At 42.0% G+C, this 27,856-nt stretch overlaps 1 protein-coding gene across 3 annotated transcripts in view; it reads left to right on the top strand.

The window, feature by feature from the left end:
* The first annotated feature begins 418 nt into the window (after positions 1 to 418).
* The window catches only part of LOC132830315 (SH2B adapter protein 2), a 128,728-nt gene continuing 101,290 nt past the window's right edge, over positions 419 to 27,856 (top strand). The window contains exons 1-2 of one of the 3 annotated variants that reach the window (XM_060847916.1): positions 419 to 991; positions 20,573 to 20,705. The gene's annotated coding sequence lies outside the window, so the exon portion shown is untranslated. The remainder of the gene's footprint in view (positions 992 to 20,572; positions 20,706 to 27,856) is intronic. The other 2 variants (XM_060847914.1, XM_060847913.1) reach the window with 2 other exon arrangements.

Genomic DNA, 27,856 nt, shown 5'->3' with positions numbered 1-27,856 from the left:
AGTTTATTAAAGTTGTTGAGAAAATTTCAAAAGAAATAACTTGATTTTTCAAGCTCTGGTTATTTTTCTCCTAGATCTGGGAAAAGAACAGTAAAAGTTGATAAACGACAATCCTGGAGGAAAGGCAATCCGAATTTCCATTAATCCTAACTCCTTTCCCGATTTCCTGGGATTATACTCCAGGAACAGATGAACAGTGCACCTCATTGGCTGAGCCAGATACCCAATCGAAGGAGTAGGGGGGAATCTAGAATCCCGCCTATTGAGTCCCAGTTAGCGATGACTCTTTACAAACGGGTTAATATCGATTTAGCAAAGGGTTGGGCATCGAGGATGGTTTTCGACCACAACCTATACATCAACAGACGGCAATCACCAGAGAACTAGCTCCATACGAACTGCTTTGGTAACTCAGACACAGATTGGGAATCAGCTGAGGACATGTGTACAACAACATCTGAGGGGAACGCCATTCACTGGCCCTTAGCATTTCGCAAACACTGTTTGATTCGAATTAAACTTTGTTTTTCGTCAGTTGCCGCCGAATTCCTCAGCTGTGATATCATTAAGGAGGCAGCTGTTTTGTGCTGAGTGATAGAGAAAGAGACAGGGACAGAGACACCCGCCCCCAAAAGCCTGGACTGGCCAACATTTCTATCCCAGCAGTGCGCAGGACCGAATTGAAACTGACAGGGACATTACACAGGAAATTAACCAGCCCCAGTCATTGCTGGGTCAAAAACAGCTGGCAGGAGCGGGAGGCCAGCAGTGCAAACATCTGGAACCTGCACAGGGCGTGAGTAAACATAGAAGGAGCAGTGTCGTGAAATCATTGTTTTGTTTTGAAGAGGCGAGCTAGCTGAAAAGGCTGTGATATCTCAGTAGCCATAGTTACAATGTGGGACAGCCGGCCGCCTCCATCTGTGATGCAGTTCCATCTTTACAGGGATGGACGGGAGGGGAAAAGCGTGGGATATTGTAACAATGCGTGGTGAGTTACCTTTTCAAACTGAGTGCGGACTAAAATTCTGAGAGGGTGGGATTCGTCTTTAGCCGCAAGTCACAGAGGATTAACCCCAGATTTAATTACTTCCCCTTCCCCACCCCCATAATAAACATTGAGCACCAGTGGAAGACAGGAACCGATCAACGTTGAAGTTATTTTTTCCCTGAAACAAAAACTACATTCAAAACAAAAATTCCAAACGTGCAGGAAGCATCTCAATGAATTTGTAGAGTTAAAGATGGGTTTACAATGGGAATAGTTGAAGAGGACCCAAGTGCTGGTTGTGAATGTATTTGTGGCCGTACCCTGTGTTGAATCGTTCACTATTTCTGCCTGCTATTTTCTGTCTTATTCTCCTGAACTCTTGAGTCACAAGGTGGTAGGGTTTTACGGGATGGCTGATCATGTTAATAGTTTTATATTCTTAGCGAGGAGCAATGACTTCACCATCTCCTTCAAACCTCTTTGCACTAACAATGCCACAGCACATCCCTTCTAACTTTGTGTGGGGGTGGGGTGGAGATGGGTGTGAGACAGCCGTGTGAACCTTATCTATTTGAATTAATGGGAATCTCCTCTTGTACATTGCATATTGAAAATGTATAAAAATGTATTTTTTGTAATTGTCCTATCCTCGCCTTTTTTACTCTCTCCCAATGTACACTCCCTCTATGTCCCTTATCCTGACTATATCTGTGTTTTCTGTTAAGATTTCCCCCTTTTGTGTAACTTCTGTTTTACTCTGATATATTCCTCCCTCTGCATCTTTCTTCTACATCGCAGTGAATAGGCGCACACAATAATTCAAGAGTGAGTAGACTGTGGTTTTTATTGGGACAAAGATGGATAGAAAGAACTGGAAGTTAAGCTATAATTATATAAAGATCTGTAGTGTTGCATTCAATTCTGATTTCTGTATCTCAGGAAGGATATATTGGCCTTGGAGAGGATGAGATAGTCACTAAAATGATCTGATGCTAAAAGGATAGATTGCACAAATGTGCCCTTTTTCTTTTGATGACAGAAGATTAAACAGAGATCTATTTGTAGAATTTTAAGACAATTAAGGGATTGATAGAGTAAATCAATAGAAACCATCAATGGAGTCCATAAAAAGATGGTATGACCTTTACAACTGGAGACAGACTGTTCTGTTTAGTGGAAATTTCTAACTCTTTTCCTCCAAAAGCAGTTGAGACTAGAACAATCTTCACTGATGTTGATGGATTTTGTTAGGACAGGAGATGAAAACGAGGAAGTTAAGTGGATGGAGAAAGCAGTGGGGAGGATCAGCCAGGGTCTGTATGATGGAATATTTTTGAGGGGATGAATTGATATTGTCCTGTTCCTATGTCCTCCGCCCCTTTTAAAATCTGTGCCCTTGTTTGGTTTCAGTTTGCGATCTTGGTGTCAATTTTGACTCCAAAATTGAGCTTCTGACCACATGCTATCACTGAAGCCAAAGATTTCCACCTGTAAAGCCTTACCAGATCAATTAGAAGCTAGTGTGCGGCAACCCTTGTCTGCTGGTTTGATAGTGAGGTTGGGGTTGGAACAGAGGGCTGCACATTCCGAGGGTGGAAGGTTGGAGTGGGTGAGAGGGGTGGACAGGTTGAGGCGGTCAATGTCGTGGCGGCAGTTGGCTATGAAGAGATTGAGAGCGGGTAAGAGGCCAGCACGGGGTGTCCAGGTGGATGGGGTGTGTTGGAGGTGGGAGAAGGGGTGGGCGAGAGTCCTGGTTGAAGAAGTAGGCCCGGAGGCGAAGGCGGCGGAAGAACTGTTCGATGTCTCGCTGCGTGTTGAACTCGTTAATCCGGCTGAGACAATGGGTCGGCCTGGGCAGTCAGGTTTGTGGATTTTGGACAGGAGAGAAACGGGTGGTGCGGGGTTGTGGGACTATGAGGTTGGAGGCAGTGGATGGGAGATCCCCTGAGGTGATGAGGTTATGGATGGTCTGGGAGATGACGGTTTGGTGGTGGGAGGTGGGGTCATGGTCATTCCTGAAGAAGGGCTCATGCCTGAAATGTCAATTCTCCTGCTCCTTGGATGCTGCCTGACGTGCTGAGTTTTTCCAGCAACACATTTTCAGCTATTAAAGATCTGCCCAACTCAGCCTTAAAAATATTCAATGACCCAGTGTCTATTCATTGCAGGGGAAGAGAATTCCACAGAGAGAGAGAGAATCTTTCCTCCTTTCCATTTCACACAGTGTGAGAATTAATCTTTTTGGGATCCTATTCTTGGAGGGGAGGAAAGGGGTTAGAAAAAGATGCAGCCTGTACAATTGAAGCTCTTGGATATGGCATCTTTTTGAGCAAGGTCACTTCTATGTTTAGTGTACACCTGACGTCCAACTTTGGTCCTGTCTCAGCTTATCTGCTGCTGAAACCCACATCCATGTCTTTATTCCAATTTGCGTCTGACTGTTCTCTCCCATTGTACCCTCCAAAAACTGAGATATTCAAAACTCTGCTATAGCAATGACTGAATTCACATCAAATCCCTTTCACCTAATTCCCCTGCACTCACTAACTTGAACAGATGGATGGATTCCAAAGATCTGTATTGATTTTGATCCTCTCCAGAGATTGATCTGTGTTATTCCTAAGCCTCTGATTCATTCACCATCTGAATGACTTTCTCTAGATTCTTCGCACTGCCATAAATCTGACAGACTCATTAGTAATCCCTACAACAATTCCATCTCCTCTTGAATTCTGACCTTAAATCCCCATGGTTGCACCTCTCCACAAACCTGCAGAAATCATTTAAGGAAATTCTCTGAGGATTTCTTGGGTGTGTGTCCTTCTAATAAATTTTGCTCTTCTAAGAATTTTGTTAGTTATGAGATTAAAGTAACTGTCAAAGGTTTTTGGTATGTTTTTTGAATATGCCTCTTGCTGCTTTTATCCTTTGTTTTATAAAAAAAAATCTTCTGCTTTCTTCCTAACTGTATACAGGATTGTAGTCACTTGACCAGTTTCTGATTACGTTCTCAGTTTCTAAATTATTTTATAAGAGTTTTTAGTCCAGAATATCAAATATTGAAGTCTGTGTCTCCTAACTCTGAAATGAAATCTTGGTAACAACTATTCCTGATGCCATGGCTTTGTAATCTGATTAGGTATTGTATCGCCTTTTTTTTTAAATAAAAAAGGATATGTTTTGCAATGATGGTAGTTCTCCCATGGTTTGGTGTTGCACTGGAGGGTTTTCCTGTTCTTTTGTCACTTAAGGACTGATTAGGGAAAGTCAATATGGCTTTGTGCATGGGAAATCATGTCTCCCAAACTTAATTGAGTTTTTTTTAAGAGAAAGGCAAATCAGGGCAGGACTTATACACTTAATGGTAAGATCCTGGGGAGTGTTGCTGAGAAAAAGAGACCTTGGACTACAGGTTGATAGTTTCTTGAAAGAGGAGTCACAGGTCGATAGGATAGCGAAGAAGGCATTTGGTATGCTTGCCTTTATTGGTCAATGCATTGAGTATAGGAGTTATGAGGTCATGTTTCAGCTGTACAGGACACTAGTTAGGCCACTATACTGCATGCAATTCTGGTCTCCCTCTTATCGAAAGGATGCTGTGAAACTTGCAAGGGTTCAGAAAAGATATACAAGAACGTTGTCCGGGATGGAGGGTTTGAGGGAGAGGCTGAAATGGCTGGGGCTATTTTCCCTGGAATGTCAGAAGCTGAGGAGCGACCTTACAGAGGTCTATAAAATCATGAGGGGCATGGATAGGATAAATAGAGAAAGTCTTTTCCCTGGGGTGGGGGGAGTCCAAAACTAGAGGGCATAAGTTTAATATGAGAGGGGAAGATTTAAAAGGGACCTAAGGGACAATCTTTTCATGCAGAAGGTGGTGTGTATGTGGAATCACCATGCCAGAGGAAGTGGTGGAGACTGCGACAATTACAACATTTAAAAGACATCTGGATGATTACATAAATAAAAAGGGTTTAGAGGGATATGGGCCAAATGCTGGCAAATGGGATCAGATTTATTTAGGATATCTGGTCATCATGGACAAGTTGGTTGGAAGGGTCTGTTTCTGTGCTGTATATCTCTGTGACTCTATGACTCTCAGCAATGAAGAAAATTGATGAGGGCAGGGTGGTGGATGTGATCTATTTGAACTTGAGTAAGGCATTTAGCAAGGTTGGATCATGTGGAATGCAAGGAGAACTAACTATTTAGGTACAGAACTGGTTTGAAGGTAGAAGACAGAAGGTGGTAGTGGATGATTGTTTTACAAACTAGAGGCCTGTGACCAGTGATATGGTACAAGGATTGGTGCTGGGTCCACTGCTTTTCATCATTTTATATAAATGATTTGAATGTGAACACAGGAGGTATGGTTAGTAAGTTTGCAGATGACACCAAAATTGGAGGTGCAGTGAACAATGAAGAAGGTTACCTTGGAATTAAACAAGATCTTGATCGGATGTACCAAAGTGCGAGAGGTGGCACTTGGAATTTAATTCAGATAAATATGAGGTGCTGCATTTTGGAAAGGCAAGTCAGGGCAGAACTTATGTACTGAATGGTATGGTCCTGGGGAGTGTTGCTGAACAAAGAGACCAAGGAGTGCTGGCTCATAGTTCCTTGAAAAATGGAGTTGCAGGTAGATAGGATACTGAAGAAGGCGTTTGGTGTGCTTGCCTTTATTGGTCAGAGCATGAAGTATAGGAGTTGGGAGGTCATGTTGCAGCTGTTCAGGCCATTGGTTCGACCACGTTTGGAATACTGCGTGCAATTCTGGTCTCCCTGCTATAGGAAAGATGTTTTGAAACTTGAAAAGATTTACGGGATGTTATCGGGGCTAGAGGATTTGAGCTATAGGGGAGGCTGAATAGGCTGGGCTACATTCCCTGGAACATTGGAGGCTGAGGGGTGACCTTTTATAGAAGTTTATGAAATCACAGGGGGGCATGGATAGGATAAATAGACAAGATCTTTTCCCTGGGGTGTGGGGGTCCAAAACTCTGAGATATAGATTTAAGATAAGAGGGGAAAGATATAAAAGGGACCTCCCAGGGCAATCTTTTCTCGCACACAGTGGCATGTGTCTGGTATGAGCTGCCAAAAGAAGTGACAGAGGCTGGTACAGTTACAATACTTAAAAACCATCAGGATGGTTTTAGAGGGATATAGACCAAATGCTGGCAAATGGGACTAGATTAACTTAAGGTATCTGGTTGACATGGATGAGTTGGACTAAAGGGTCTCTTTCTGTGCTGTAGATGTCTATGAATCTAAGTGAACTATTTCTACATTATCTTCGAGGAAAAAGTGAGGACTGCAGATGCTGGAGATCAGAGCTGAAAATGTGTTGCTGGTTAAAGCGCAGCAGGTCAGGCAGCATCCAAGGAGCAGGAGAGTCGACGTTTCGGACATAAGACCTTCATCAGGAAAGCCCTTCATCAGGCTTATGCCCGAAACGTCGAATTTCCTGCTCCTTGGATGCTGCCTGACCTGCTGCGCTTTAACCAGCAACACATTTTCAGCTTTATTGTCACCATAATGCAGAAATAATGTGGGATTTCTAATTCCTGTCTTAAGCAGCTGTAATGGAACCTCTGAAAGATATCCTTGTTTGTCCATAAATAGTCAATTCTTAAAATCACTCATTATTTTCAGCTTTAAATAACTGGATTTGTGATCTTCTCCCCTCAGTGCTCTCCGATTGAGAGTTTCTCTCTTGGTTCTGTTCATTCCTTTCTTTGGCCTTGCTGTGCTTAAGTGTAATCTGTGCATGAGTGGTGATACTCAAATTGAACTGCAGCTTGTTTTTTCACATTATTGCCCTTTTCAGCTTGATTTAATGCTCCATTGAACGCTACGGCATTGTTCAGAGATTTTTAGTTTTATTTCATGCATGCTCTGTTCACATAGCACTGCTCCCACAGACCACTGCACTGTGCTGTAGCCTATACCTCAACCTTCTGCACATTTCCTCTGTTCCAACATGTCGTTTTGTCATTTCTGAAATGCTTCCTGTCAATCATGGAAGCATTGTTCAGTGCTGAATGCCTTTGCAAAGGGTTTTGGAGTCCATTATTCTCCAGAATCAGCAATATCTGATTTCCTTGAAATCATCTTGGTTAACAGCGTATTTATTTCAGTGGGACTGTTGGTGCTAAATTAAATCTCGTGCTGATCACCAGGTTGTGTTGCCTTTCTCTGTATATTCCAAGTGAGGGGAATCTTTAGTATGCATGATCCACTGTGTACCAGGGGAGTCACATTGTGGTCTGCAAAGACAAGTATTGCAGAGTAAATAAGATATTGTTGAATTGCATTTTGCGACTACTTATATGGTCTAAGAATGGGTTCTACATTACTACCTTCAGACCCAGGGACAACCGTTCTGGAGCTTATCGGAACTGAGTCCTGGTTACAGGGGAGGTTGTAGAATGCTGGGAGGTTGATTTAAATGAGTCTCAGGGCCACAATGTGGGTGGAGTGGGTGCATAAGGAAGTTGTAACCCAGAGTCTATCAGCACACTTGGTAAGATTGCAGTGATGGTTTTCAGTGCTGGTGATTTCAAATAAGTACTTCCTCTAAGATGAGGATTTTGTATTCCATGTTTACAGCTTTTTTCCTATCATCAGTGTGGGTTTTCTGTAATACAGTGACAGCTGGGAGTGCAGCCTGATGGTTTTATCAGAAGAGTTGAGGAATTTCTAAACTCAGTTTAGATTTGCAGCATTTGAAGCATTACATATGACCGTGAGTTAATGGTTGGACATTTGTATTACATTGAAATATTAATGCGTTACTTAGGGGATCGTGAAGGTCCAGTTTTGGAAAATATTCCTTTGTTTTACTTTGACGCAGATGAATTCTGAATCGCACCAATGCATTTCTTTCTTTTTCCTTTTTTTTGTATATTTCTGGATATGAAGCTTCCTGGAATTTTTCACTGTGATTTAAAGGAAACAAGACAGATATTTAATGAAAATGTGAAGATATTACATTTTAATTCTGGTAATTTTATAATAACTTAAGTTGCTGGATTTCATCTCAGCTAGCTAGTTTTATTTTTTTTTAACATTTTACCGAGTGAAAGGATTACTCATCGTGCAATGCATGGAGCATTGATTTACTAGATTGATGGTTGGTTTTATTCATTAACAGGGTGTGGCATTGCTGGTTAGAATGACATTTTATTATTCACCCCTCATTGACCTTTTGAAGGTGGCAGTAAACTGGCTTCTTTAAAACTCTGCAATCCATGGGATGGTTGAGGAGGTAGATGTTAGTAGCAGATAGACCCACAATGCCCTTTGGGAAGGGGTTTGTCCCAGTGACAGTAAAAGAATGGTGATATACTTCCAGGTCAGGATGATGAGTGGCTTGAAGTGGAATTTGAGGATGGTGGTGTTCCTATGAATCCCTCCTTGTCCTTTTTTAGATGTTTAAGTCATGGGTTTGAAGGTGGTAGTTAATGAGAAATATTCATCCTGGAGTTCAGTTACTAGTGGTGTACCACCAGAATCTGTTCTGGGGCCACTGCTGTTGACCTTTTATTTTTAAGTGACCTGGATGAGGGTGTAGAAGGATGGATTGGCAAATTTGTGGATAACACTAAGGTCGGTGGGTGTTGTAGATAGTGATGAAGGATGTTGCGAGTTACAGAGGGACATAGATAAGCTGCAGAGCTGGGCTGAGAGGTGGCAAATGGAGTTTAATGTGGAAAAGTGTGAGGTGATTCACTTTGCAAGGAATAACAGGAATGCAGAGTACTGGGCTAATGGTAAGATTCTTGGTAATGTGGATGAGCAGAGAGATCTCGGTGCCCATGTACATAGATCCCTGAAGGTTGCCACCCAGGTTGGTAGGATTGTTAAGAAGGCATACAGTGTGTTAGCTTTTATTGGTAGAAGGATTGAATTTTGGAACCATGAGGTCATATTGCAGCTGTACAAAACTCTGGTGCAGCTGGATTTTGGATTATCGCATACAGTTCTGGTCATCGCAGAAGGACATGGAAGTACTTGAAAAGGTGCAGAGGAGACTTACCAGGATGTTGCCTGGTATGCAGGAAGGGTCTTATGAGGGACTTGAGGTTGTTTCCATTAGAGAGAAGAAGGTTGAGAGGTGACTTCGCTGAGACATTTAAGATAATCAGAGAGTTTGATAGGGTGGACAGTGAGAGCTGTTTTCCTCTGGTGATCGCCAGCATAAAGGGACGTGGCTTTAAACTGAGGGATGATAGATATAAAACAGATGTCAGAGGTAGTTTCTTTACTCCGAGAGTAGTATGGTCATGGAATGCCCTGCCTGCAGCAGTGGTAAACTTGCCAACTTTAAGGGCATTTAAATGGTTATTGGATAAACATAGGGATGAGAATGGAGTAGCGTAGGATAGATGAGCTTCAGATTGGTTTCATAGATCGGTGCAACATCATGGGCCGAAGGGCCTGTACTGCACTGTAATGCTATGTTCTATGTTTGAAATTTGTGCAGTGTATCTTGGATGTATGCACTGCTGCTAATGAGCATCAGTGATGCAGAGGGTGGCTATTTGTGGATGTGGCACCAATCAAGCAGGTTGCTTTGTTCTGGATAGTGTCAGGCTCTGTGTTGCTGGATCTGCAATCATGCAGGCAAGTGGGGAGTATTCCATCCACTTGTAACTTGCAGATATATGTCAGCCTTTGTGGAGTTAAGAGGTGAGTTGCTCACTGCAGAATTCCTAGCCTCTTGCAGCTTACATATGTATATGGATAGTTCCATTCTGTTTCTGATAAATAGTAACCCCAAGGATATTGAGAATGGGAGTTCCGTGATAGTGATGCTGTTGAATGTTTATGGGTGATAGTTAGGCACTGTCGTGTTACAGATGGTCATTGTCTGACATTTATGTGGTGCAAATGTTAAATGGCCAAGCAAGGATCTTGACCAAATCTAGTTGCATTTGAATGTGGACTGCATCAGTATTTGAGGAGTTGATAGTGCTGAACATGATACAATTGTCAGCGAACATCCCCACTTCAGACCTTATGACGGAAAGTCATTGATGAAGCAGTTGAAGGTGGTTGGGCCGAGGACACTACTGTGAGGCATGCCTGCAGAGATTTCATAGAGTGGAGATGACTGCCCTCCAAAATCTCCAGACCCTACAAACTTTGTGCTGTGTGTGACGACAACTAGCAGAGCTTTCATTCTGTTGCCTTAAAGTCATAGTAATCATCCGCCTCTCCACTCTTCAGTTCAGCTCAAAACATTCTTTTTTCAAACACCAAATCAAAGAATATACCATGCTAAAGATAAAATGAAGAGAAAGTTCCTTTGATTAGGCTAACTTTCTGTGGTCGTATGCATTTTTAAAATATTTTTTTCTTTGAATTACCAACAGGCAACTTTATCTCTGCAAGTGAAATGTGCACAGCAGTTTGAAATGATAATATATTAATTATTCAACAAGCTAGAGTGAATATTCTGCATTGAGGTCTTTAGGTAGGTCTGAAACTCTCCGATGTTCCAAATATTTCACAGCACTTATTCTCGCCCACTGGATGGAGGACGATAAAGAAACTTTGTTATAAATAATAAAGGACAAGTTGTGTTATGTAAGGATCACAGAATCTTAAAATATTAGCGATTTCAGCATATTCATTCTGTTTTAAAGAAGACCTTCTCCACTGAGATGAATGCATGGCTGAAGAGAGCGTGCATGAGGGAGGGTTTTGTTTTCCTTGGTCTATTTCTGGGGAAGCTGGGATCTGTGCAAGTCCAACAGGTTGTATTTGAACCCAAATCGGACTGCTATTGTTTTGGAGTGGTAAGGGTGGGGATTGTTAGTTTAAACCCCATCAACAGTACTGATTTGCCATGTGGAAGGGGATAGAGAGTGGAGGTACAGCATGGGGTGATGTCCAGAGAAATGTAGAAGAAAAACTAAGTCCATTTGGAAGGCAGAGTGCATACAAGTCTGGATGGCATTTATTTTAATGCAAGGAATCTTGCTAGTAAGGCAGAGGAGCTGGAGGGTGTTGCAAGGGATGTGATCTCATTACCAAGGTTGAGGGATGGGCAGGACTGGAAGCTCGATTATTCTGAAAAATAGCATCTTCAGGCAAGGTGAAGGCTGTAAAAGAATACATGGAGTTGCAGTTTTGATCAAGGCGGCACAGTGGCTCAGTGGTTAGCACTGCTGCCTCACAGCGTCAGGGACCCGGGTTCAATTCCCGTCTCTGGCAACTGTCTCTGTGGAGTTTGCACATTTTCCCTGTGTCTGTGTGGGTTTCCTCTGGGTGCTCCGGTTTCCTCCCATAGTCCAAAGATGTGCAGGTTAGGTGAATTGGCCATGCTAAATTGCCCATAATGTTAGATGCATTAGTCAGGGTTGAATGTAAGAGAATGGGACTGGGTGGGTTGCTGTTTGGAGGGTCGGTATGGATTTGTTGGGCCGAGGGTCCTGTTTCCACGCTGTAGGGAATCTAATCTAATCTACTACAATAATTTAGTGATGATATGTCACGTAGTCCCTCAAAGGAGGCCATATGAGTACAAGTATAAAAACAAAGTGAAAGCATTCACATTGTTGGAAGCGTACTATAGACTGTCAGACAGTTAGAGATAAAAGGATAGAAAAATGTAGGAAAATCTCAAATGTAAAAATAATAGGGGGTTTCAACACCCCCCAATATTAACTGGGATAGATAGAATATGAGAGGCTTAGAAGGCACTGAATTTTTAAACTGTATCTAGAAGAGCTTTTTAAGCCGGTTCATAGAAAATGCAACAAGAGAATGGCTAATGCCAGACCTTGTTTGAGGGAATGAAGCCAAGTGGTAAGTGTCAGAACAGGCCATTTCTATGGTAGTGACCAGAACTGTGCCATTTTAAGCTAATTGTAGAAAAGGGCAAAGTTGGACCAGAAATAGACGTTCTGAATTGGGGGAAGGCTGATTTTAGTTTTAATAAGGTAAGACAAGATCTGGCCAAAGTGGACTGGGAGCAGCTACCCACAGAAAAATGCACATGAGAGTGCAGAGAGAGACATTCAAAAGGGTAATAGTGAGAGTGCAGGCCATGGAAACATGAAAGGTGGGACTAATGTGTGCGGTGAACCCCAAATGTCAAGGACTTGGTTAAGGAAAGAAAAGGGACACTGATGGAAGATACCAAGGTCTCAAAGCCGCAGTAGCACGAGAAGAATATAGAAAATGCAGGGATTTACTTAAATAAATTAGAGTCAAGAGGACCCAGGAGAAAACCATGACAGGGACAGGCAAAATAAAGGAAAATGCAAAGGCACCTTATAAGATTATTGGGGGCAAGAGGATAAACAAGGTAAAGTAAGGCCTCCCCTTTAATGGGCATGGTAGCCTTTTTGTTTTGTTTCCAAAGATGTTTAGGTTAGGTGGATTGGCCATGGGAAATGCAGGGTTACAGGGTGGGTCTGGATGGGATGCTCTTCAGAGGATCAGCAAGGACCTGATAGCCTGCTTCCACACTAGATTCCCTACAGTTTGGAAACAGGCCTCTCTGACCCAACAAACCCACACCAACCCTCCGAAGAGTAACCCACCCAGACTCATTTCCCTACATTTACCCCCTGACTATTGCACCTAACACTATATATGGGCAATTCAACGTGGCCAATTCACCTGACCTGCACATTTTTTGTTTTGGAATGTGGGAGGAAACTGGAGCACTGGGAAGAAACCCACGCATACACAGGGAGAATGTGCAAACTATTCTATGAAAGTAACCAATTGTGTGTGGAGTCAGAAGAGGCTTAAGTGATTATTTTTACTTTATATCTGTATTTTGTGTAGAGAAGGATGACGTAGGCACAGAAACCAGGGTTGTGGGGGTGGGTGGGGGTTTCTGTGACATACTTGAACAGAGGGAGGAGGCACTAGTGGTTTTAGCAGGTTTGAAAGTGGATAGATCCACAGATCCCAGATAAGATGTATGACAAGCTGCTGTGGGAGGAGATTGCTGGGGCCCTGACATTAGTTTTTGAATCCTCTCTGACCACAGGAGTGGTGCCAGAGGACTCTGGGTTGGCTAATGTGAGGTCCTTATTCATGAAAGATGGTTGGGACAAACCAGGAACCAACAGGGCAGTGAGTCTCCAATTTGTTTTCAGGACACTATTGGAAAAATATTCTGATGGACAGAATTAATTTCCATTCGGAGAGACAAGGATTGATCAAAAATAGTCAGCATAGCTTTGTCAGGGGGAAGATCGTGTCTCTCAAATTCGATAAACACTTTTAAGGAGGTGATAAGACATTTAAATGATGTTACTGCAGTTGATGTATTCTGCATATAGTACTTTAGTAAGACTTTTAACAAGGTCTTGCAAGGCACACTGGTTCAGAATCGACGAGCCCAAGGGATCCAGGAGTTTTCCAAATTGAATCCAAAACTTGTTTTAGTAGCAGGAAACAGATGGTCAAAGGGTGTTTTTGTGACTGGAAGCCTCTGTCCAGCGGTGTACCACAAGGTTCGCTGCTGGGTCCCTTGCTGTTTTGCTTTGCACATTTAATGATCTAAATAGGAATGTAGCAGGAATGATCAGTAAGTTCACAAATGACAGGGAACTTGGTGATGTGCTAAATAGTGAGGAGGAAAGCCTTAAACAGCCAGAAGATGTCATCTGGCTGGTCAGATGGGCTGAACAGTGGCAAATGTGAGGTAATAAGGTCAGGGAAAACATAGAACAGTAGTACCCTGGGAAGTACAGAGAATCTATGTCAGTAGATTCTTGAAGTCAGCAGGACAGAAAGTGGTTAAGAAGGCATTAGAGATACATGCCTTTATTGGTCAAGGTATTGAAAACAAGAACTAAGGAGGTTGTGATGGAGTATACATGTTAGTTGGGCCACAGCTGGAGTACTGTGTGCAGTTCTTGGTGCCACACTTTAAGATGATTGTATTAGAGAAGGTGCAGAGGAGATTCATCAGGACGTTACCTAGGCTGGAGTGATTCAGTTATGAAGAGAGGCTTTGATTGCTTTTCTTACAGCAGAGAAGGTTAATCCCACTTTTTGTTTTGTTGACTCTCCATACTCTTAGTATCCTGCACATATTTTCCTCCCCCTCACGCTCTGCACTTTCAATATTGCCCCCCCCTTATTCTAATCCCACTCTTCTGCTCACTCCCTCCACTCTTTGCCATCCCATCCAGTTTAATCCTGCTCCCATCATGCCATTCAATATTGCTCTTTTTCATGCTACCAGCTCCTTTTTTAAATTTCCAGAGAATACCAGACCTCTTTGCAAGGCATTTCTTTCCAACTTTACCTTTAACTGTTCTTTGAAGAAATATATTGCAGTTAATTCACAGCCAGGCTCAGCAGTGGAAGGAATCTTTGCAATTTTGAACCTCTTCATTAGCTCCACTGTTACGTGTGACTAAAAGTTCTGCATTTGTTTCATTTTGTGGGCATTAGCAGAAGTGCTGGTTGTTAGCACTTTGTGGTTTGGGGATCAGGAAATCTCAAGGAAGTGGTTGTGTGCTCTATGGACCCAGGTTCAAACCTCACCATAGCAGATACTGACGATGGAATTGGAATTCAAAGAATCTGAAATAAGAAGATGACAATCGTTGTAAAAATCCAGCTTGTTTATTGATGTCCTTTTTAGTGACAGAAGTCTTGCCACCCTTATCCAGTCTGGCTGGGGTATGAGTCCAGATCCACAACAGTGTGGTGAACTCTTATCTGCCTTCCAATGGCCTTGAGAGCCACTAGAGAGTTGTATCAAATCACTAAAAAGTCTCAGGAATAAAGCAAACTAACCACCAAGCATCGACCTAATCACTAGAAGTAACAATGGTAAACTCATTCCTATAAGCCCCCCCTTGCTAATGCTGCAACTGGGAGAACTCTTTCTCAAACTAGTCTCCTGAGCCAGCACTTCCCAAATCCATGACCAGTACTGAAGCAGTGGATACATGACACCATTACTTGTGAGTTCTCCTCCAAGTAACTCACCAGCCTGACTTTGAAATAGATCACCACTGTTCCTTTATTGTAGCTGGGTCAAAATCCTGGAACTAGGTGAATTTGAGGACTGGTGATTAGTCGAGTGGGGTTTCTGGAAATGGAAATGCACAGCAGGTCAGGCATCATCCGAAGAGCAGAAGAGTTGACATTTTGAGCAAAAGCACTTCATCAGGAAATCGTTCTTGACCAAAATCCTGGAACTTCCTCCTGAGGTATTGTGGAGCAGCAGCAACTCTGAAAATGCAGTAGTCCGTCTCTACTTTCAGAAAGCATTTAATTAGATTTTGATGCTTCCATGTATTTAGTAGAATTTGAACTCCACCTTCTGACTCTGAGTTAAGAATACTATCTATTGAATTGCATCAACATACAATATTAAATGGTAACATATTGGTATTGCTCATGGTGATAAAGTAATGATACTTATCCAAGAGTTTGTGATAACTCTTGTAGTCCTGTGTTGATAAGACTCTGGTGGTATGGCAGTAATATTGCATTGGCTTTTTTATTTCTGTGATACAGAAGCGATTTTGTTGTGATAATGATACTCCTACAAAAGTGGTAATTGTCTCTATTAGCACCTGAAACTATAAGATTAACAGAACCATTCCCAATGAGTATCCTTTTCTTGATGTATCCGAGACCTGAGCAGGCAATGTAGGAAACCAAGGCAGGAGGGCCAAGTGTGACAATACAATTGCTCTCGGGGGGTATATTTTGGCCCGTTTTTATTTATGAAGAAAGATTTGGTCTGCTCCAAAGGCAATAAAGTAAACTGTTTGTGAGGCCATGTCTTGTTTTAAGTTGGAACAATAGAAGCAGCCTGAAAGGGTGGGGTCAGGCACCCACAGAACCAGGATTTTAGTTTTATCTTTCAGTAGTAGTTACTACTGGGGTCTTGAAGCTAGACATGAAAGTTACTTTTCCTCTCCATTACAGCTAAAAGCTGGAGTTTTCTTCCTGTATATAAGACAATCTATTTTGCTGAATTTGTCTTTGCCAAGGGTATGTTTGTGGAATGTTACTATATTGGAACAGTTACTGTTTAGGAGTTAAATAAACTATTAATGTGTTAAGTTTTCCAACTGTGTTTAAGTATTTCCAATTCTTCCTTTTGATGTATTTTAAGTATATTGCATGAATAGAGTGTGTTTTGCTATAAGATTGGCAGTTTAGCACTCCATTGTGCCTGGAATGCAATGCATGGGCACTTGGCTTTAAAACAAGAAAAATTAGGATTTCATCTAACATGTTTTGAGGGGATTTGGTCTGGTCTATAACATGAGAAGCCGTTTCCAATAAAACTATCACTGCCTTTGCATCCTTAAGTGCTTTCAAACAAGTGCCCATTGGTGGGTGGGGAGACTTGGTTGTTTCTCTTGTCTTCATTCATGAATGCTCCCTCACTCAAACATTCATTCAACCTTAACAGAAGCATCATATCAAAGACCACTGTGTGATGCCTGAATGGCTGGCACATTCACTGTGTTAGAGTCATAGAGCTGTACAGCATGGAAACAGACCCTTTGGTCCAACCCGTCCATGCCGAACAGATATCCCAAACCAATCTAGTTCCACCTGCCAGCACCCGGCCTATATCCCTCCAAACCCTTCCTATTCATATACCCATCCAAATGCCTCTTAAATGTTACAATTGTACCAGCCTCCACCACATCCTCGGGCAGCTCATTCCATACACATACCACCTTCTGCATGAAAAAGCTGCCCTTTAGGTGTCTTTTATATCTTTCCCCTCTCATCCTAAACCTATGCCCTCATTTCTGGACTCCCCAACCTTGGGGAAAAGACTTTGCCTATTTATGGGGTGTAGGTTTGCTCGCTGAGCTGTAGGTTTGATATCCAGACGCTTCATTACCTGGCTCGGTAACATCATCAGTGGCGACCTCCAAGTGAAGCGAAGCTGTTGTCTCCTGCTTTCAAGTTATATCTTTCTCCTGGATGGGGTTCCTGGGGTTTGTGGTGATATCATTTCTTGTTCGTTTTCTGAGGGGTTTGTAGATGGCATCGAGATCTATGTGCTAGTTTATGGCGTTGTGGTTGGAGTGCCAGGCCTCTAGGAATTCTCTGGCATGTCTTTGCTTAGCCTGTCCCAGGATAGATGTGTTGTCTCAGTCGAAATTGTGGTTTTCATCCGTGTATAGGGCTGTGAGGGAGAGAGGGTCGTGTCTTTTTGTGGCTAGCTGGTGTTTGTGTATCCTGGTGGCTAACTTTCTTCCTGTTTGTCCTACGTAGTGTTTGTGGCAGTCCTTGCATGGAATTTTATGGATGACGTTGGTTTTGTCCATGGGTTGTACTGGGTCTTTTAAGTTTGTTAGTTGTTGTTTGAGAGTGTTGGTGGTTTTGTGCTACTAGGATTCTGAGGGGTCTCAGTAGTCTGCCTGTCATTTCTGAAACTTCTTTGATATATGGTAAGGCGGTTAGGGTTTCTGGCTGTGTCTGGTCTGCTTGTCGTGGTTTGTTCTTGAGGAATCTGCTCACTGTGTATTTTTTGAGTATCTGTTCTTCTTGAATATGTCGTATCGGTGGTTCTCCTCTGTTTTGCGTTGTTCGTCTGTGCTGCAGTGTGTGATGGCTCATTGGAATAGTGTTCTGATACAGCTTTGTTTGTGTTTGTGTTGGGTTGGTTGCTGGTGTAGTTGAGTATTTGGTCAGTGTTTGTTGGTTTTCTGTATACGCAAGTTTGTAATTTTCCCTTGTCCTTTCTTTCTACTGTGACATCCAGAAATGCGAGTTTGTTGTCAATTTCTTCCTCCTTGGTGAACTTTATGCCTGTGAGGGTGTTGTTGATGTTAAATGTCTCTTCTATCTTGTTTTGTTTTTTGATGACAAAGGTATCATCTATGTAGCGAACCCAGATTTTTGGTTTGATGATTGGTAGGTTTGTTTGTTCTAGCCTTTGCATTACCGCTTCTGCTATGAATCCTGATAGCGGAGATCCCATGGGTGTGCCGTTGGTTGGTTTGTAGACTGTTGTTGAAAATGAAGTGGGTGGTGAGGCAAAGACTGGCCAAAGAACTACGCGCAAGACTGAAGTACCTAGTAGATGAGTCACAGCACTCCATCCACTCCACCCAGGAGTTCCTAAAAATCATCAAAAACACCAAAATAAAGGAAGACGAAGCAATGATCTCATTCAACGTAACAGCACTGTACATCTCCATCAATACTGACCTGGCAAAGGAAACACTCGCCATACTTTTAGAGGAGATCAGCACACACACACCCACCAACCACCATCAGTCACATTAGCAACGAAAACATCCCGAAGCTAGTGGACCTGTGCCCCACCACCCACTTCACTTTCAACAATATAATCTACAAACAAACCAACGGCACACCCATGGGATCTCCGCAACATGACCTCCCAACTCCTGTACTCAATACTCTGACCAATAAAGGAAAGCATACCAAACACCACCTTCACTATCCTATCTACCTGCGACTCCACTTTCAAAGAGCTATGAACCTACACTCCAAGGTCTCTTTGTTCAGCAACACTCTCAAGGACCTTACCATTAAGTGTATAAGTCCTGCTAAGATTTGCTTTCCCAAAATGCAGCCCCTCACATTTATCTGAATTAAACTCCATCTGCCACTTCTGCCCATTGGCCCATCTGGTCCAGATCCCATTGTAATCTGAGGTAACCCTCTTCGCTGTCCACTACATCTCCAATTTTGGTGTCAGCTGCAAACTTACTAACTGTACCTCTTATGCTCGCGTCCAAATCATTTATGTAAATGACAAAAAGTAGAGGGCCCAGCACCGATCCTTTGTGGCACTCCACTGGTCATGGGCCTCGTCTGAAAAACAACCCTCCACCACCACCCTCTGTCTTCTACCTTTTCAGCCAGTTCTCTATCCAAATGGCTAATTCTCCCTGTATCCATGAGATCTAACCTTGCTAATCGGTCTCCCGTGGGGAACCTTGTTGAACGCCTTACTGAAGTCCATCTAGATCACATCTACCGCTCTGCCCTCATCAATCTTCTTTGTTACTTCAAAAAACGCAATCAAGTTTGTGAGACATGATTTCCCACGCACAAAGCCATGTTGACTATCCCAAATCAGTCCTTGCCTTTCCAAATATATGTACATGCTGTCCCTCAGGATTCTCACCATCGAGGTCAGGCTCACCGGTTTAGAGTTCCCTGGCTTGTCTTTACTGCCCTTCTTAAACAGTGGCACCACGTTTGTCAACCTCCAGTCTTCCGGCACCTCACTTGTGACTATCGATGATACAAATATCTCCTCAAGAGGCCCAGCAATCCGCTTCCCACAGAGTTCTCGGGTACCCCTGATCAGATCCTGGGGATTTATCCACTTTTAACCATTTCAAGACATCCACTACTTCCTCCTTTATGTAATCTGGACATTTTGCAAGATGTCACCTTCTATTTCCCTACATTCTATATCTTCCATATCCTTTTCCACAGTAAATACTGATGCAAAATATTCATTTATATCTCCCCCCATTTTCTGTGGCTCCACACAAAGGCTGCCTTGCTGATCTTTGAGGGACCCTATTCTCTCCCTAGTTACCCTTTTTGTCCTTAATATATTTGTAAAAACCTTTGGATTCTCCTTCATTCTATTTGCCAAAACTATCTTATGTCCCCCTTTTTGCCCTCCTGATTTCCCTCTTAAGTATACTCCTACTTTCTTTATACTCTGCTAAGGATTCGCTCGATCTATCCTGTCTATACCTGACATATGCTTCCTTCTTTTTCTTAACCAAACCCTCAATTTCTTTAGTCATCCAGCATTCCCTATACCTACCAGCCTTTCCTTTCACCCTGACAGGAATATACTTTCTCTGGATTCTTATCTCATTTCTGAAGGCTTCCCATTTTCCAGCCGTCCCTTTACTGTCAAAATTGGCCTTTCTCCAATTTAGAATTTCAACTTCTGGATCTGGTGTGTCCTTTTTCCATCACTATTTAAAACAAATAGAATTATGGTCACTGGCCCCAAAGTGCTCCCCCACTGACACCTCAGTCACCTGTCCTGCCTTATTTCCCAAGAGTAGGTCTAGTATTGCAACTTCTCCAGTAGGTACATCCACATACTGAATCAGAAAATTGTCTTGCACACACTTAACAAATTCATCTCCATCTAAACCTTTAACACTATGGCAGTCCCAGTCTATGTTTAGAAAGTTAAAATCCCCTACCATAACCACCCTATTATTCTTACAGGTAGCTGAGATCGCCTTAAGTTGTTTTCTCAATTTCCCTCTGACTATTAGGGGGTCTATAATGCAATCTCAATAACGTGATCCATCCCTTTCTTAGTTCTACCCAAATAACTTCCCTGGATGTATTTCTGGGAATATCTTCCTTCAGCACAGCTGTAATGCTATCCTTTATTAAAAATGCCACTCCCCCTCCTCTCTTGCCTTCCTGTAGCATTTATATCCTGAAACATTAAGCTGCCAGTCCTGCCCATCCCTGAGCCATGTTTCTGTAATTGCTATGATATCCCAATCCCATGTTCCTAACCATGTTGATTAATAGTATTGCCAATCTTATCTTGGAATTGGAACATCTCATTTCTTGTGTTTTAAATTACAGGACAAGGCATCCTTCAACAACAGTGAGAGAAGAAGGAGGTCTTTAATATTGACCCCCACAAGAGTGGGGAAAGACCCAGAAATGCTTGGAAGCATGGCCAGTGGGGAAGTAGAACAACTGCTGCATCCTTGAGGTTTGTAAGTTCCTTCCTGTCACTTGCTGATGACTGTATTCACTGAAGCAACACAAACTAGGAGCAGACCATGACTAGGAGCACGCCATTCGGGTCCTCCTCAAACTTGCTGTACCCTTCAATAAAATCACAGCTGGCTACTCCACATTCCCTCCTCCTCCTGAGCACCTTTCACTGTTCATTTATCAAAAACCTGTGTTAAAAACGAGTAAAGATTTGCTTCCACAGTCTTTCAAGGAAATGAGATTCAAAGACTTTAGATCTATGGGAAAAAAAATTCTCCCCTTCCTCTTCACCACCCGCTCCCCCCTCGTTTGTTTCAGTCAATGGTGTCCACAATAAAAAAAATAATAAATTAAATCTCCATTTCAGTGGGTTTTTTTCAGCTCAATTCTCTCCATGTGGTAATTTTTCAATCCACTGTACTGTACACAAGTGGGTTGGAATGTGTTTGGAACCCCAAAAAGATCATAGATGCTGCGAGTCTACTGATTGAGATGGTAAATAATACGTAAGGGTGTCTAGGGATAAGACATAAAGATTAAGTGAAGTCAAGCAGTAAATTGGCCATTATTCAATTAAATGTTGAAATAGGCTGATGGGCTGAATGGCCACCTGCTGTTTTGATATTCCTATAGCGTGATATTTTCACACAGCTGTCTGAATATAATTGTAATTCATTGCTGAAATCTCATTCAGACATACACAGTTCTTCAACCGTTGTTAAGCAATATATTATAATAGCATTGAGAAACTGGAGAAATATTAGCATATTTATAAAGATTTGCGCTACCTGCTGTAACACTGGTTGGAGTGTGTGGGGCTGATTTCCCTTCCTTTAGAATGCAGTGTATTTTGGACAGGTTGTCTGCCTGTGTTGTTCTTTGTCTGAGGCATTCCATTTTCTTTAGGCATCAATGATCTATTTGTGTCATGAACTATTTTAAATGCAACACCCGGTCCAAATCCTTGCTTTGTTTTTGTGAAATCTTATGCACTACATTGAACAACATTTGATCTTCTGTATAATCACAGACCAGACAGCTCCTGCTTACAACCTACCCTTTAGATTCCTACTCTTTGCAGCGTGCCTGGCTGACTAATCTATAGATGATTGTTGTTTAATTGTAGCATGCACAGCTTGAGTGGGAGAAATTGCAGCTAAACAGACTCACTACATCAGCTGGCTCACAAAGGGGCCATTCACTGGGATTATCTTTAGAACAATCAATCTGAAATTTCAGTGTTAACTGCTCGGTGGAAGTTGAATATGGTTATAATGCTCAGTTACTATTGAAAACCAGAGTTTGCACGTACCCAATATTGGGCTTTGGGTTGATCTTACTGCACACTTGCTGCATCTCCTGAAACTGTTCAATGGTGAAGAGGATGACAATTTTGGGTCATAGTGTTCTGACAGCAACCTTCGGTTAAGTGCCCATGGTTGGGGGGTGGTGTTGGTGGTGGTGTGGCATCCACTGGAGTCAGTATTGGTCCTTGTGCCTGTTAAGTTTCCTGTAAAGTTAAGCATTATGGGAACCATATTTTTGAAGATAACTGTTGCACTGGGGATTAATATAGTGCTGCCACTAATTCTCCTTTCTATGCTATGTTTACTTATCAGTGGATAATTACAGGATGCATAATAATAGAGGATAGATCACAGTAAGTCTTATCAAGAAGATCACTTGTCTTACGTGACATGAGGTAGTTTTGTGCATGTTAGTAATAAGTACAAATTAAGTTGACTAACTGGACATACCTATTGACTATCAAGAGCCAGAGATGGCATGTCTGTTTCCATCAGGACAGTATGCTAAAGTGCCAGATTCTTCATCCAAAGGCTGTGCGATATTAGTATATTGGGTGGAACTTAATGCAACTTCAGTATTAACTCTTCCAGAGCCATTGTCTTCTATAACATCTCGGCATAAGCTATTTTTTCCTTCCACAGTTAACACCTATACACTCGTGTATAAGCACTTACCAAGTTTCTATCTTCTCTAAGTCTCTATCTTCAAAAATGCAGGCAATCTGAAGGTTGCACAATTCTTCCAGAACACATTCCCTCTGAACTGGAATATTTGTAGCTCTTTGGCTTAAGATTGGTTGGTCTTGATTCTGATCTTACAAATGATTTTATATACAGACAGCTCCTGCTTAAAACCTACCCTTTAGATGCCTACTCTTTTCAGCTGCTATATAGATGATTGGTGTATAATTGTAGCATGCACAACATGAGTGGAAGAAATTGCAGCTAAACTGATTCAGCCTCTCCGTATAGCTCAAACCCTCCAACCCTAGCAACCTCCTTGTAAATCTTTTCTGAACCCTCTCAAGTTTCACAATATCTTTCCTATAACAGGGAGGCCAGATTTGAAAGGAATATTGGCCTAACCAATGTCCTGTACAGTTGCAACATGACCTCCCAAGTCCTATACTTAATGCACTGGTCAAGAAAAGCAAGCATGCCAAACGCTGCCTTCCCTACCCTGTCTACCTGTGATTTGCTTTCAAGGAACTATGAACCTGCACCCCAAGGTATCTTTTAGGAGAAAGTGAGGACTGCAGATGCTAGAGATCAGAGCTGAAAATGGAGCGGGGGATCTGGAGGGAGATCTGTTGCTGGAGGCTTTGGATTTGTTGTAGGTACTAGTTGTCCTAGTTGGGTCCGAACGTTGTCGGTCTGAACGTAGTCCGGAGTCCATGCGGGGTCAGTCGGTTCTGTAGAAAGGTGCTGAGGAAGGAGATGTGGCTGTGGTAGCGAGTCTGTTTGAGAATGTGGCTGAAGAGCTTCTGGGCAAAGGCTCCTGAAGGGCTCATGCCTGAAACATAGATTCTCCTGCTCCTTGGATGCTGCCTGACCTGCTGCACTTCCAGCAACACATTTTTAGCCCCAAGGTATCTTTGTTCAGTAACACTCCCCAGGACCTTACCATGAAGTGTACAAGTTTTCTACTTTTTTGCTTACTCATTGTGTTGGCTTATCACATTGTCCTCTAGCCTATTTGTAGGTTCTGTTGCCCTCCTGAGGTCAGGTTGTCCTACTCCTCTCAGGATCTGCCTGTGCCTTTCTGGTTTCTGCTTCCCAATATAATTTGAATAGCTTTCTCCAAAATTAACTTTGGTTTGGACTGTAATGAAATTGACAAAAATATATCAAAAATGCTACAAAACTTGTTGCCTCTTCGGCCATCAAAACTATCAGAACATTTTTAAAATTAATTTGAAATCATTAATAAAATTATTTACAGATTCCCCTAAATACTGAGCATTTATGACACATCTTGCTCTTTCAAGAATTTTGTTTGGTCTCTTAGTTGACTGTTTAAATCTGTTCAAAAATATCTGTGCCATCTTTGTTGTTTCGGTGATTAATGTCATTTGCTATAGGATCCAATTAATATATTAGTATAGTGCTTTGTTCAGCTTCAAACTTAATCCTTAATTTTGAAACCTATCCATATATCAAGAATGATTTTCTCTAAGATGTCCAATCCCTGTGCTCTGTTTGGCCAATCTTTGACATTGACTCTGTTTGGAAATATTGTTTCTCTATAGATTTGCTTCTTCCTATGTTTATTTTTCTTCTTGCTTTTGACTCATGAGAGGTGTGGATAGGGTGAATGCAGTCGGTCGTTTTCCTAGGATTTAGGAATCCAAGACTAGAGGGCATTAGTTTAAGGTTAGAGGGGAAAGAATAAAAGGGAACCTGAGGGGCCATTTTTTTTTAATGTAGAAGGTGGTACACATATGGAAGGAGCTGCCAGCAAAAGTGGTTGAGGCAGGTTCATTAACAACATTTAAAAGACATTTGGACAAATACATGGATAGGAAAGGTTGAGAAGGATATGGGCCAAGTGCAGGGAAATGGGGTTAGCGTGGACCAGTTTGGGCCAAGGGACCTGTCTCTGTGCTGTAGGACTCTATGATTCCATGAATGCATCTTAAATCTTCATTATCTCCATGTTGTTTGTAACTTGCTATATATTGTAGTCTTGCATTAAATTCATGTTGTTTCAAGTTTGTTGCATTGAAGTCTGAAGACTTCTGTAATGTAACTGCTGCAATATTTTCTTTGCTAGCTTTCAAATTAGTTATTGTGGTAATACTGGGTGAAATTCCCCAACTGAGCTTTTCAGTTAGCCAATGAACTGTGCTATGCTACTACTTGCATGTTTAAATTGGGTTAATATCAATGCTGCACCTCTATGTAGCTTACAATATAGAGATTTTTAGATTTGCTGCCTTCTGGAGGCTTTCTCTTGTCCTCTGCAGTTTAACTCTACAATTGATGGAAAACACATTTCCCATGGCACAAACCATGATACACGTTGCCTTGCACAAAATTTAAATAAAAACCTGTAGTTATGGTCTTAATAAATCTTGCTGACAATATTGTGGTTCTAACATTCTAAAAATCTTAAGATACTTCCACTTTCTTCCTCTGTTAAACTTGCTCTTCAAATCTTTTACAATTTCTCTTTTGTTGTTCCAAATGAACCTGCCCCTTTTCTGATACAGTAGGAACAAATTACTGCAGATGCTGGAATCTGGTGATCACAGCGGGTCAGACAGCATCCATGAAGCGAGCAAGCTAACGTTTTGAGTCTAGGTGATTCTTCATCTAGATTGAAACATTAGCATGCTGTCTCTATGGATGCTGTCTGACACAGTCTGATCTCCAGCATTTATTGTCTTTCTGATGTTGTAGTCTTACAAGAAATTAATTTTCAGGCCTTTGTTATATGGAGCTCACTTGTGATAGTATCAATGCTTGTTTTGCAGGATAAGTACACCCATTTCCTTCTAGCCTTTCCAGCCAGGGGTGTTTATTTATTTTTTGTTTTGTTTTGTGTTTTTTTTATCGCACTGCCCTGTTATTGTAACTTTTTATCCCTAACTCTTGAGACCTCCAGCTTTACTTCTGGAGATCGTCCATTAGACTCACAGTGCCTCCCTCTCTGAGAAGTCTGACTCTTCCCAGCATGGCCCACTTGTACTTCCTTCCCAGCTCGCACTGATTTCTTGTGTCTCTGATCTGAAGTGCAGATCACCTTCTGGAGTTTTCATTCTGCTTCTCCCACGAGTGCTGCGAACTACTTGTTGGATTTGTGTGCTTCAGCTGCTGACTGGCTGCCTAGGTTTTCATAAAGTGGTATGTTTTAAAAGTGTTAAGTTCTTAGTAATTTTATTTCTGCAAAGATGCCACTGCTGATCACCATATCATATTGACCTCTGGATGGTTGAAGTACTGCCAATGGTCTTTCTTTGAGTCTAAGGGCCCACCTTATTGTCAGTGGTGAGTCTTAACCAGAAAAGGCACTTGTTTTACATAACAATACATTAGGTCAGAGATTCGTTTGCCGAGCTGGTGTGGTTTGCTTCAGACTTTTTATCACCTCACTAGGCGACATCATTTAGTGCATCTTCAATAACGTGGTCTATCCCACCTGGTATTTGTGTCTCTGCTTTTTTGGTACTTCCAGTTTTGTATGTGGAGTCCAGTTCAATGTGTTTATTCATTGAGTACCAGTTGGAATGGCAGGCTGCAAGGAATTCTGTTTCACCTGTGCTATGATGGTTACATTGTCCCCATTTGTGTCCTTCATTGTCTGTGTGGTTGGAAATGAGGGAGTATTGGTCCTGTCTGACCATGGCGATTTGATGTTTGTGCACTCGTATGTTAGTTAATTGAGTAACAATGATAAGCAATATTCCCTTGATCTTTTTTGGGGTGTGGACCTTTTTTGGGGTTTATGCATGGCATGGACCTCCAAAACTAGTTAATTTGACTTCAGAGGAGCCTCCGCTTAAAGGGAACATTGACAATAAAGTGCATGCTACGTTGATTAGTTAGGCCTGTTTACTTAAAATTGTCAGGCCCCAGGGATGACATGTCTGTCTCCATTGGGACTTCCTGCTAGACTGCCAGATTCTTCATCCAAAGACTGCGTGACATCATCAGATTGGGTGGACCTTAACACAGCTTCAACATTTAACTGTTTCAGAACCATTACCTTGCATAACAGTACCAGCATCAGAACAAGTATTCAGAGGGTGCACATGTTATCAAACAGGCACAAGGCCCCTGTTTGCACAAAGAGAGGAAATTTTGATTCACCTGCGTACCTTAGTGTTTCACCTTTTACAGGTGTCTGTGAATGCATGCTCTTCCTGCAAGGCCCATTGTGGAGAAACATTTTACATTTTAACTGGTGAGGGTATCATAAGCTCCAACCGAAACATTTGAACAGTGAAAATCAATAGACCAGAACTTCTGGCATCTGATAACTTTTAATCAGGGCATTTAATGTTGATTATATGGTTGGGGAGCTGAAGACTCCTTTTGTTGTGGTTGTCCCAGGAATGTCACGTTCCCCTTTCACGTCACTGCATGGGAATCTTGACATCCATAAGGTTTCTCAAACCGTGTTGAAAACCAACAACTTCATGCAGTTCGGGTTGAAAAGTGGAACTGGAAACTGTGTAGTAGTGAGAGGAGGCAATGTCTATTTATAGCTCCCACTTATCTCTGGAGCTGAAAAAAGGCAAAGGATTTAATGATGGTGCCAAGAAACACAGATGTGACTGATAATATCTGAAGCTGGAGGAAAGTTAATTACAGCACCGTCTGTGTTTCCAGCCCGTTACACCCAGAATATTCTACTACTCCCACATTGATTTTAATTTTTAAATGAGTTGTGTTTGACCTGAAATATTACTATGTTCAAATATTTATATAACTTTCATTAATTTGAATGAAAGAAAATGAATAAAAACTAGTTTTGGGACTCATGGGGCTGCACATTGTAAGGTCAGTAGGATCTGGTAAATCTCTTTAATGCTTTCAAGTGTCCGTCCACTGTATCTGGGTGAAGCCCAGTTCCTCTCTGAGGAGGCAATGGCCAAGTGGTATTGATACTAGGCTATCAATCCTGAAACTCTGTTCATGTTCTGGGGACCTGGGTTTAAATCCCGTTATGGCAGATGGTGGAATTTTAATTTGATAAATGATCCTGAAATTAAGGGTCTGATGATGACCATGAATTTGTTGTTAATTGTCAGAAAAACCCATCTGTTTCACTCATTCATTATGGAGGGCAAACTGCCACTTTTACATGGTGTGTCCTACATGTGACTCCAAACTC

Source organism: Hemiscyllium ocellatum, chromosome 31 (genome assembly GCF_020745735.1).
Source record: "Hemiscyllium ocellatum isolate sHemOce1 chromosome 31, sHemOce1.pat.X.cur, whole genome shotgun sequence".
Classification (NCBI taxonomy): domain Eukaryota; kingdom Metazoa; phylum Chordata; class Chondrichthyes; order Orectolobiformes; family Hemiscylliidae; genus Hemiscyllium; species Hemiscyllium ocellatum.
This window is presented reverse-complemented; position numbering and strand designations above follow the sequence as displayed.